The sequence below is a fragment of the Lactuca saligna genome, chromosome 2 (genome assembly GCF_052625555.1).
Source record: "Lactuca saligna cultivar CGN05327 chromosome 2, ASM5262555v1, whole genome shotgun sequence".
NCBI classification, from domain to species: Eukaryota; Viridiplantae; Streptophyta; class Magnoliopsida; order Asterales; family Asteraceae; genus Lactuca; species Lactuca saligna.
In genome coordinates, this window is record NC_136418.1 from 25,476,038 (window position 1) to 25,486,734 (window position 10,697).

A 10,697-nucleotide genomic window follows, 5' to 3' on the forward strand; every position below is an offset into this window, starting at 1 on the left:
GCTTGAGCTTGGTAATCGAAAACGACACGACCTCTCCATCCAATGATCCTATTTATAGTGTCAGTTGGAAATGCATTACTTTAATTGGGTGTCCATACCAAATAGCTGCAAAGCTTTTGTCGGATAGGCTCACGAAAATGATCTCCAACGTGATTAGCTAAGTTAAATCGACATATACAAAAGAATAGACAAATAAATGATGGGTTCCTAAACATGAATAAAATCATTCCATGGGCCAAAGAATGACTAAAATCATTCCATGGGCCAAAGCCAAGAAATACCGACTATATTATTTGGTAAAAAAAAATTATATATATCTAATCATTTAATTTGTTAAATTTGTTCACATATTACTATTATCATTGGCTACTTTAAATGATAATAGTAACATTAACACATATTTAACAAGTTTGATGGTTAAATATATGACAGTCGTTTTAGGCGTAAAACCATAATCTCGGGGTTGATGTCTTATTTAACGACATTAACTCCTAGGGTCGACTCAATTGGCAGCCTCCACCCCTTTGAGATCAAATTACATCCAAAACCCAAACCCTTTTTGCATTTTGAGTGCTTGAAACCCATCTTTGTGAAGGTTGAAGGAAGAAGAAGCTTTTGGTTGTTGCTTGAAAGAGTGGTTCCAACTTAGATCAATTATCTACACCTCTTTTCTGCATCATTGAAGGTATAAAGTATTTACCTTGCCTGTTTATTATCTAGATCTAGTTCTAGGTCAATTTCATGAGTTTTTATCATAAATCCTCTTGCTTATGGAGTTGTAGCGACCTCCAGAAACTTGTAGTGCAATGGTTAACTTTCGGACATTGGGTGATATGTGCATATTTATACACATAATTATACATAATATCTTAGTATTTTAATTACTTTTATGCCCTTATTAGAACAAAAGGTAGTTAATTTCTTATGAATTGTGTTGTAGGGGTAAAAGACATGTTTGGAGCAAAACGAAGTAAGAAGTTGGAAGCTAAGGAATTTGATTAGAGATTTTTAAAATGAAGAAAATATACTAAACACGTCGTGGTGACCCTACCACGACGTGGTGTTTTGAAGTTTCCCAATTGACTTCGAAGACTTGTGGAATACGAGATAATCACGAAACCCACGACGTGGTGGCTTAAACACGTCGTGGTGCCCTGACTTCGGGAAAACTATAAATACATAACATTCTCCTCCAAATTGGGGACACTCTCTCTGGAAGCAATCATCGACTTTGAAGGCAAGACACCTGTTCTAAGGCTTGGAAACAAGGATTTCGTCTATGACCTTGGAAGTAGGAGCATTAAGGCAACCAAATTCTATACTTTGACTTTTACTTAGATTTTAATATGTCTAGCACATTGAATTTTGAGTTTATGTTCTTGTTTGCTAAAATCATGGGATAAAATCTCATTACTTTCGTTTAGCCTAGGATTGTTTGGTTTATTTATGGTTGAATTTATGGATTGGATTTAGTTAATTGGTTATTTGTTGATATTGCTTATTAAAGAACCTCACGTACTTTTGATAACTATTTTCTCTACTTATTGCTAAATTTGATTAAGTTAGTATGGCCATCTTCCTTAGTTGAATTTGAATCTTATGATCTTATGAATTGCAAAATTGTAGGACTAGAGTTTTAAACAAAACCTAGAGTTATGTAGAAAACTGGATAAAAAGGTATAGGGGCTAACTAAATTGATCAATCTATTATAAGTCTAATTAACTTGAACCGAACACTAGTAAACTTGTTAGTTTGTCTGCTTGATCACCGTATAAATAAGCTAGTTTGCTAAAAGATTAAGTTAGTGAACACTATTTTGATCATCTTAGGAATCGGTAACTAATGAAACCAAAATCCATTGTACTTTCATAAATCAACCATATAACAAATAAATCTAAAGCTAAACGAAAGTCTCGTATTTACCTTGGTTAAATTATATTTGTTTTCTTTGATTTAGTTATAGTGTTTGATTAATTAGTTGATAGTTACTTAGTTTGGTAAATTAAGTTTCTAGTCTTGCAAAACTAGAGAAAAACCCTTTTCAATTTTATTAGTAATTAGTTATTAGTAGATAAAAATTAGCTAAAACAATGTTCCATGTCCTCGATACTTGTCTAGTGTGCTATATTATCTTCAAGAAGGTACACTGCCTTAAGGGAATAATTAGTCACATTAGTAGGATTAACTAGTGCCTATTATTTACGCATCATTGGGGTTGGTTGGAAAGTTTGTTTTCATGGCTTTTTGAGTATACATATGGCTTAGTGTTCTCATTAGGAGCTTAGAAGTTAAGATATTGTCAAAATAAGATGTCTTAATGGATAAAGTTGGAAATTGTAACACCCGGAATCCAGAAGACCAAGAAGGGAAAGGAAAATCCCTAAGTCAAAGGGGTCAACTCGTCGAGTCCATGGGTGAACTCGATGATTCGGAGAGGGTTCCGTGTCGAGGATTTAATGACCGACTTGGCGAGTCAGGAGGTTGACTCAGTGAGTCCGATTTGGATTGGGAAACCCTAATTTCAGGTTCCAGCACCCTATTTAAGGAACATTTCAGGCCTCCAACCCAGCCTCCAACACCCTCCTCACCTACTCTCGAAACCCTAAGCCTCCATTGAAGTATCATTGCCATAATTGTGTGATTTTGGGTGATATAAAGCTAAGAGGAAGAAAGGAACCATTGGTGATTCAAGAAGGGGCAGTAGATCCAGAGTTAGTGTGCTATTTCATATCATTGGAAGGTATGAAGCTCATACCGTGGCTATTTTGCATCTAGATTCTCTCCTTAGTTTGTATTTTGTCACTTTTGGGACATTTCCAAGGCCAATCCTAGTATTGTGCCTTTGAGGATGAAGAAGACTTTAGATCTGAGTATTTTTAGGTTGTAGAAGCTGAGAGTTGTTAGCTTTTTCCACCCATGACTACATTCTATGTCTTAAACCTCCATTTTTGCTTGGATTTGATGTGTTAGCTTCATAACTCTTTGCATGCACGTAAAGTTAGCAACTATACGTGTGAAGCTAGCCCCAGGAGCCCAGATCTATGGTTGGAAAGCAATGGTTTAGACTGAAATCGTCAGAATGGAAGTGTTTAGGATGAACTCGGTGAGTCCGTTCTTGGACTCGGTGAGTCGGGTCGAAATCTCTGGGAGTTTCAGGACCTTCAGCAGACAACTGAGACTGTGGTGGAAATCACCGCTAAGTGGAAGGTAGTATGGGCCCGTACCACAGTCTCAATCGTACGAGGCGAGTCAGGTCGAAATCTTCGGGAGCTTTATAACTCTTTTCATTTCTTGGCACGGGAGTTTCAGGACCTTCAGCAGACGACTGAGACTGTGGCGGAAATCACCGCTAAGTTCTGGGAGAGGGCTCTTCTGGTTCTGCAGTATGTGGCGGACGAGGAGATGAAGAAAGCTCGATATCACGAGATACTGAGTAGTGACATCAGACAGTTTGTGAGCAGGTCCAGCTGCAAGATGTTGGAGGATATGATTGCTCGATCCAGAGAAAGGGTGATTGATTTGGAGATAGAGAGGAAGAGAACACCAGATGAGGGTCTGGTAGCCACGGGTTCCGGTAAGAGGCCCAAGGGGCCAGATGGAAGATCGGGAGATGTTCAAGGCTGCAGTCGTTATGGCAGGTGTGGCAGGATGCATAAGGGTGCGTGCAGGAGTGGTAATGGTGGTGATTCTGGCTGCTTCAATTGCGGCCGAACTGGTCATTTTAGCAGAGATTGTACTACGACCAGCACCCACGGATCAAACTTAATAAGTTTTCACTGCAGTCAGCGAGGCCACAAGAAGGCCCAGTATCTGAGTTTTCTTTCAGCATGATGGGTGATAGCACATGCCCCTGCGACGTTGAGGATTACAGACGGCCGACAGGGTCGAGCAGAGGCGCCTACGGTAGGAGGTAGGGCATTTCAATTAACTGCAGTGGAGTCGCGACCAGCACCGGATGTGGTAGCTATGTATGTTTTACTCTCCTGATTAACTTTTATTCATGATTATATTGTTATGGTACTGCATTTTGATGAGTACTTGTATATGAGTTATTCCTGTTTGTGTTCGGATTAAATGCCATCTACATACCCTGAAAAGTTAGAGTAGTAGTTCGAAGGTTTCCCTTTAGAGAAGGTTTTCAGGATGCAGTCATTGTAGCAAGGGTGTGATTCGGATCCCAGAAGTATTCTATTAATCTTCAAGGGTGGATTAGAATTGATACTATGGAGTTGTGGATCATTAGCGGCAGTGAGTATTGGGTTATTAGCTGGTTAGTTATTGGATGGTTAGGAGGGTTGGAAATGCTATCCAAGTAATAAACTATAAGGATCAAGTTGAATTGAAGTGGGGGAGAGTTCTCCCAGAGATTCAGGAGTAGAAGGGAGCATGGATTCAGGATGAGTTTGCATCCTCCTTAAGAAGGCAGACGGCTCAAGTGATTGTGCGATTTGGGAGTTTAGGAAACTTCTCCGCATGGAGTTCGCATTTTCGCAATTGTAGATGTCTGGTTTGGGGAAAACCAGGTGGGAGGATTGTCAGCTGGGTTCGAGTGAGTCAGGGCGTAGATAGTGAAAGCGACCAGCATGAGATGCCTTCAGATTGGTAGTTTGTAGTAGAGGTAGCCTAGAGAATGTAGTGAGACTGCGGGTTACCGCAACATTTGGTAGTACCTAGTAGAGGAGTGTGGGTGAGGGCCTGTATCTCCCAAGTCAGAGGAGTGAGGTTGAGGGCCCACATCTCCTAGTTAGCGGAATTTGGGCAAGGCTTGTATTTCTTAGTTAGCATGTTTGGAATTAGGAAAGGATAGTTCATATAAAATGTGTAGGGAGTTGGTCTACATGGCACTAGAGAGGTGAGACCTTGAGAGGGTCCGCTTCAAGGTATAGTTGAGTGAGATCCATGGGCGAGGCTCGTATGTGAGTAGTAGTGCAGGTGGGACCTGGTAGAGACCTTGTGGTCAGGATAAGGGATCGAGTACTCCATAATTTGTAGAGCCAGAGTGGCAAGGTAATTAGAACAATAGTAGATAGAGGAAGTTTCCTTCTGGAGTCTTTGGAAGCGACGAAGCGTTTGAGATTAGGTTCAGTAACCGGTGGGAGTCTGTTGACCCAAATAATTGTAGATTAGTTGGAACCGGGGTGGGCTCGGTTCATCCGGAAGGCAGATAAGAGACAGTAGGATTTTCAGTCGGGAGCAGTATTGATAAGAGATTTTGTATGGGGCAGTTAGTTGATCGGTTGGGTAGGAGCCGTGTTTTCAGGATTTATGGTAATTAGAGTGTTCTCGGGGTTCTTATCTCCAGGAATCATTTTGTGGAAGAAGCGGGCGGAAGGACAATGCATATGGTCGGTAAGAGAGGTGTTCTTCGGACAGGAGTGTCGAGAACCGATTGCATGGTAGCTGGTCGTAGCAGACTTCGAGGACGAAGTCTAGTTTAAGTGGAGGAGAGTTGTAAAACCCGGAATCTGAAAGACCAAGAAATGAAAGGAAAAACTCTAAGTCAAAGGGGTCAACTCGTCGAGTCCATGGGTGAACTCGACGAGTCGGAGTGGGTTCTGTGGCGACGATTTAATGACCGACTCGGCGAGTCTGGAGGGTGACTCGGCGAGTCCGGTCTGGATTGGGAAACCCTAATTTCAGGTTCCAACACCCTATTTAAAGAACATTTTAGGCCTCCAACCCAGCCTCAACCACCCTCCTCACCTACTCTCGAAACCCTAAGCCTCGAATGAAGTATCCTTGTCATAATTGTGTGATTTTGGGTGAATTGAAGCTAGGAGGAAGAAAGGAACCTTTGGTGATTCAAGAATGGGCAGTAGATCCAGAGTTAGTGTGCTATTTCAGATCATTGGAAGGTATGAAGCTCATACCTTGGCTGTTTTGCATCTAGATTCTCTCCTTAGTTTGTGTTTTGTTACTTTTGGGCCATTTCCAAGGCCAATCCGAGTATTATGCCTTTGAGGATGAAAAAGACTTCAGATCTAAGTATTTTTGGGTTGTAGAAGCCTAGAGTTGTTAGCTTTTTCCACCCATGACTCCATTCTATGTCTTAGACCTCCATTTTTGCTTGGATTTGATGTGTTGGCTTCATAAATCTTTGCATGCACATAAAGTTAGCAACTTTACGTGTAAAGCTAGCCCCAGGAGCCCAAATCTATGGTTGGAAAGCAATGGTTTAGACTGAAATCATCAAAATGGAAGTGTTGAGGATGAACTTGGCGAGTCCGTCCTTGGACTCGGTGAGTCGGGTCAAAACCCTAACCTCTTCTGGATGCGAGTCGAGTCAGTGAGTTAAGGCAGTGACTCAATAAGTTGGTCAGGACCAGGACTAGGACTCGGAGGTTGGAGAATCGATGAGTCGATAGGTGACTCGGCTTGTCAAGTCACGACTTATGGGATTTATAAGTTATGAACTCGACGAGTCAATAGGCTGACTTGGCGAGTAGGGTCAATCTGGAAGGTTAACTTTGACCAGGACTTTGCCTTTGACTAGAGTTGACTTAGCTTGACTTCTGAGGTTCAGTTTGGGACTAAATGTTATATTGATATTGAAGCTCGGGGAGCTATTGGATCAGCGTTTGGGGAGTTGTCAGATAGTAGTTAGAAGAGTATGTGTCAGAGCTTCAGTAGTGCAAGGTGAGTTTCCCTTTGTGTGGATGGGTCTACGGCCACAATGCCGGCCCATGTAGTTATGAGTAGGAAGACCCGGGGGTTAGCCCTAGGCACAGTATGCTAGTATAGTGTTAAGTACCAAGGTCCAATGATAGAGGGCGGGTGCCAAAGGAATGGGTTATATGATAGTTTATACTTGTGGTTTGTGTGATACATGTATGTACCTCGTAAGGAGGTGAGTGTGGGCGAGGTTCCGTATCTCACTAATAACAGTGTATGAACAATGTTCCATATCTCATTAGTAGTAGAGCAGGGGCGAGGCCCAAGTTAGGAAGGGAGTGAGTGTGGTTGGGCCCATATCTCACTATCAGAAGGAGTGTGGACTGGGTTCCATGACTCATTAGTATCAGGATAAGGGAGAGGCCCAAGATAGGCGAGGCCTTAGAACAGGATTCAGTAGTGTATGTTTAGTTTATGTGTTGTGGTATGTTTATATGTTTGTATATGTTAGCGGTAGGGGCCCAGACACAGGCGGGGCCTAAGAGAAACAGATCTGTACACCGAGTGGGGCTCGAAGCCAGGCGGGGCCTGTTGTAGAGGGCAAGGCCCAAGGTAGAGGGCGACACCTAGTATTTGCAGTATGTAGTTTTGTGTGGTATGTGGTAGGTTGGGGGAACTCACTAAGCTTCGTGCTTACGGTTTTCAATTTTGATTTCAGGTACTTTCGATAACGGAGGGAGGAGCTCGTGGTGATCGCATGGCACACACCATTGATTAGTCAGCCTGGGATGTTTTACTCTGATAATGAAAATATGTTTTGGAATTAACACTCTGATTTATGTTATGATTTTATTTATGGTTTGACAATCATGTTTTAAGTAATGTTTTAAAAGGAAATTTTTAGACTGTATTTTTGGGTCGTTACATAAACTTTACCTATCAAGACCATGAGGAGGTTCAGATTTGGAAGTTTGATCTGTTGGGATTGTAGCAAAGCAACTTAATCCATTACGTCTTTGCTGACAAATTCCCACGACGTAGCTACCTGGTGCCACGTCATGGTAAATAGTGTTTTCTCGTCCATCTCGCTGGACAATAGGCATGATGTGGCCCATTGTGTTCACGACGTTAGAGTTGATCAGTTTCTGATGGTTTTGTCTTGGAGTGGTCACGACATGGCCATATGGGTCCACGACGTAGGGGCCTGCAAAGTTGACCTTGATCGTTAACTTTTGAATAAGGTTGAATTTTAGGTCAACTTTAGTTCTAGGATGTATGTTGATAGGGTATGACTTTACTGCTATTAGTTGTCTTGTTGATCCTTTATACCCTATGTGTGAGAGTTGTCATATATTTAGCTGTTATTTTCAGGGTGAGTTTTCTCACTATTTTTACTTGTATGGTATTTATGTCTTGCCCAGATGGGTCTCTATTGCTGATTATTGTCTTATCTGAATTGATATGTTGATAACTTTGTTATTGCTGAGAACCCTTAGAGTTGATGATAACCCCGGAACTTGATATTAATCCACATGGTGTGCTGTTAGCCTACTAGGATTGCTGATAATCCCCATGGATGCTAATAACCCCTAATTATTGATTATTGTTGTGTTGTATGTATATTTTGGAAGGACACACTAAGCTTTATGCTTACAATCATGGATTAAATGTATTTCAAGTACCTCGGATGATCGTAAAAGCCAAAGGCATGACTGTACACTCTAACTCGCAACTCTTTTATGATATCCACATTTTAATACTATAACATCCCCCTCCAGCATATATCATAATATTGTCCGCTTTCGGCTCCCCGCACAAAAACTTCCCACAGGGTCACCCATCCCTGACTTGCTCTCGCCCAGGCACGCTTAACCATAGAGTTCTTATGGAATATATTGATGTAATGTCACACCCCAAAACCATGAACGACAGAAACGTTCCCAAGTGTAACTATCATTATCAAAATATAGTTTGTACATCATTGTTTAAGTGAAATAATCACTAAATGTATATAAAGGGTAAATTACTATAGTATTGTAGTTTTGTAATATAGGAACTACTGCTATACTAACTACCTTAAACCGGATTTATATTAAGGTATCATGTGATTTGTTGTACCATACTATCGACTGGATAAACAACGACAAATGTAGGTCGTAAAATGATATGACGTTTTGCACCCGCAGACCTGCAGGTCCGGCTGTAGCTAGCAGCAAGGTGTAGGATAGTCAATCCAGTATAGATCTATACGCAAACTCACGCTCTCCCTCCAAGAGAATCTGGCAACAACTCGGGCCATGACATTTAAGGCATGCTCCGATACAGTGGATCACAATTCTGTCAATGTATATATGTATATGTAATGTATTGTTACTCGTTCTAGTATCGTTGTATATGTTCTCATAGTATAGTTGTATATGTTCTCCTTCTAGTATAGTTGTATATGTTCTCATAGTATAGTTGTATATGTTATCCTTCTAGTATAGTTGTATATGTTCTCATAGTATAGTTGTATATGTTCTCTTTCTAGTATAGTTGTATATGTTCTCATAGTAATAAGTATTGACTCATGAATGAACTGACTCGTTGATCTAACAATAGTATGTGTATGATCCTATGTTACCCCGATGGTAACTTACAAATGATGTAACTAGTATGTATTAACATGGAAGAACTTTTATGATCATATATGTACACATGATATATAATTAATATTGAAACGACCTTCGGACGGCTACTCGATATCCCACCAGACCACATCCAAATCGAGGAAAAGGAAATAGGGCGTGCGGCTCTCCTAAGCCTTTTAAACATTGATTACATAACTATACATATACGGGCATGCAATTTATAATAACCATAACAAAGTTTAAGTAAAAGTGTTTGTTAAGTAAAATAGTTTGTAAAACAGTTGGAAGTAAAACAGCTTTGATAAACAGTTTGAATAGTAGTAAAATAATTGGTTTTGTAGTTATTAATCACATGTGATTAATGTAATAACTATAAGTATTCAACTTCTATTCCCCCCATAAAAGAATTTAAAACATTTAAAAGTATTTCAAAGGTTAATTAAAGGGGTATGAACTCACTTGTGGTGAGTGGATTGGATTGAAGTGTCGGTTACGTAGCTAGGTAACAAATGGAGACTTGTACACACGCACGATCCTAGTTATCATATAATGAATATATAAATAACTAATTAGTCTCATTATAACTAATAAAATGATTTGGGACACTTTAGAACATGAAAACACATTGTTTCAAGTGTTAAAGATTACAAGGATTGCATCCAAGTGCTAGTAGGGCAAAGCAGGGTGTTTGGGGTCCAAGGGTGAACTCTTTGGGAGTTTATGGTCTAAATGACCTTTACCCTAGAAGTTTACGGTCTAAATGACCTTTAACCTAGGAGTTTACGGCAGTAAACTCAAGGGTTTATGGTCTAAACTCCATTTCTTGCAACCATGAGTTGTTTGGAGTTTTAACAAGTCCTTTGAAACAATCTTGCTAAGTGGTTTAGCCTTTGGAATAGACTAGGGCCACAAAACACCCTCCTTGAGGTGTTTACGGCCTAAGGGTATTTTCCCTTGGGTTTACTACCTAAAACCCTTATGGGAAAGGATATTGACTTTATTTCAATTCCTTATCACAACTAGGTAAATGTCTAAGTTATTTTTTAGGGCTAAGAAAGGAAAATGGCTCATTGAAACACCTTATTGGGTGTTTACGGTTTTGAAATGTCCTTAGACCATAAACACATATAAATGGTGATGTTTGGTGTTTTTGAAAGCTTAAACATATCAATTGAAGGTTTAAATATGTTAAGGTAAGTCTTAAACTTCAAACTAGGGCTAAACATGGGACTTAAGTCCATTATGGGGGACTTTATGGTGTTTACGGCCCAAGTATCATCTTGGACCGTGAACACCTCAAACATGGTGTTCTTGGCCGATTTTCTTGGTGATTAATTGATATACTAGCTTACAAGCACACAAGGATGGAAGTACTTACTATAATGATGCTTGATTTGAGCTAAAAGGCCAAGAACACTTAGTGTGTATTCTTGGTGTTTTGGAAAATCTAAACA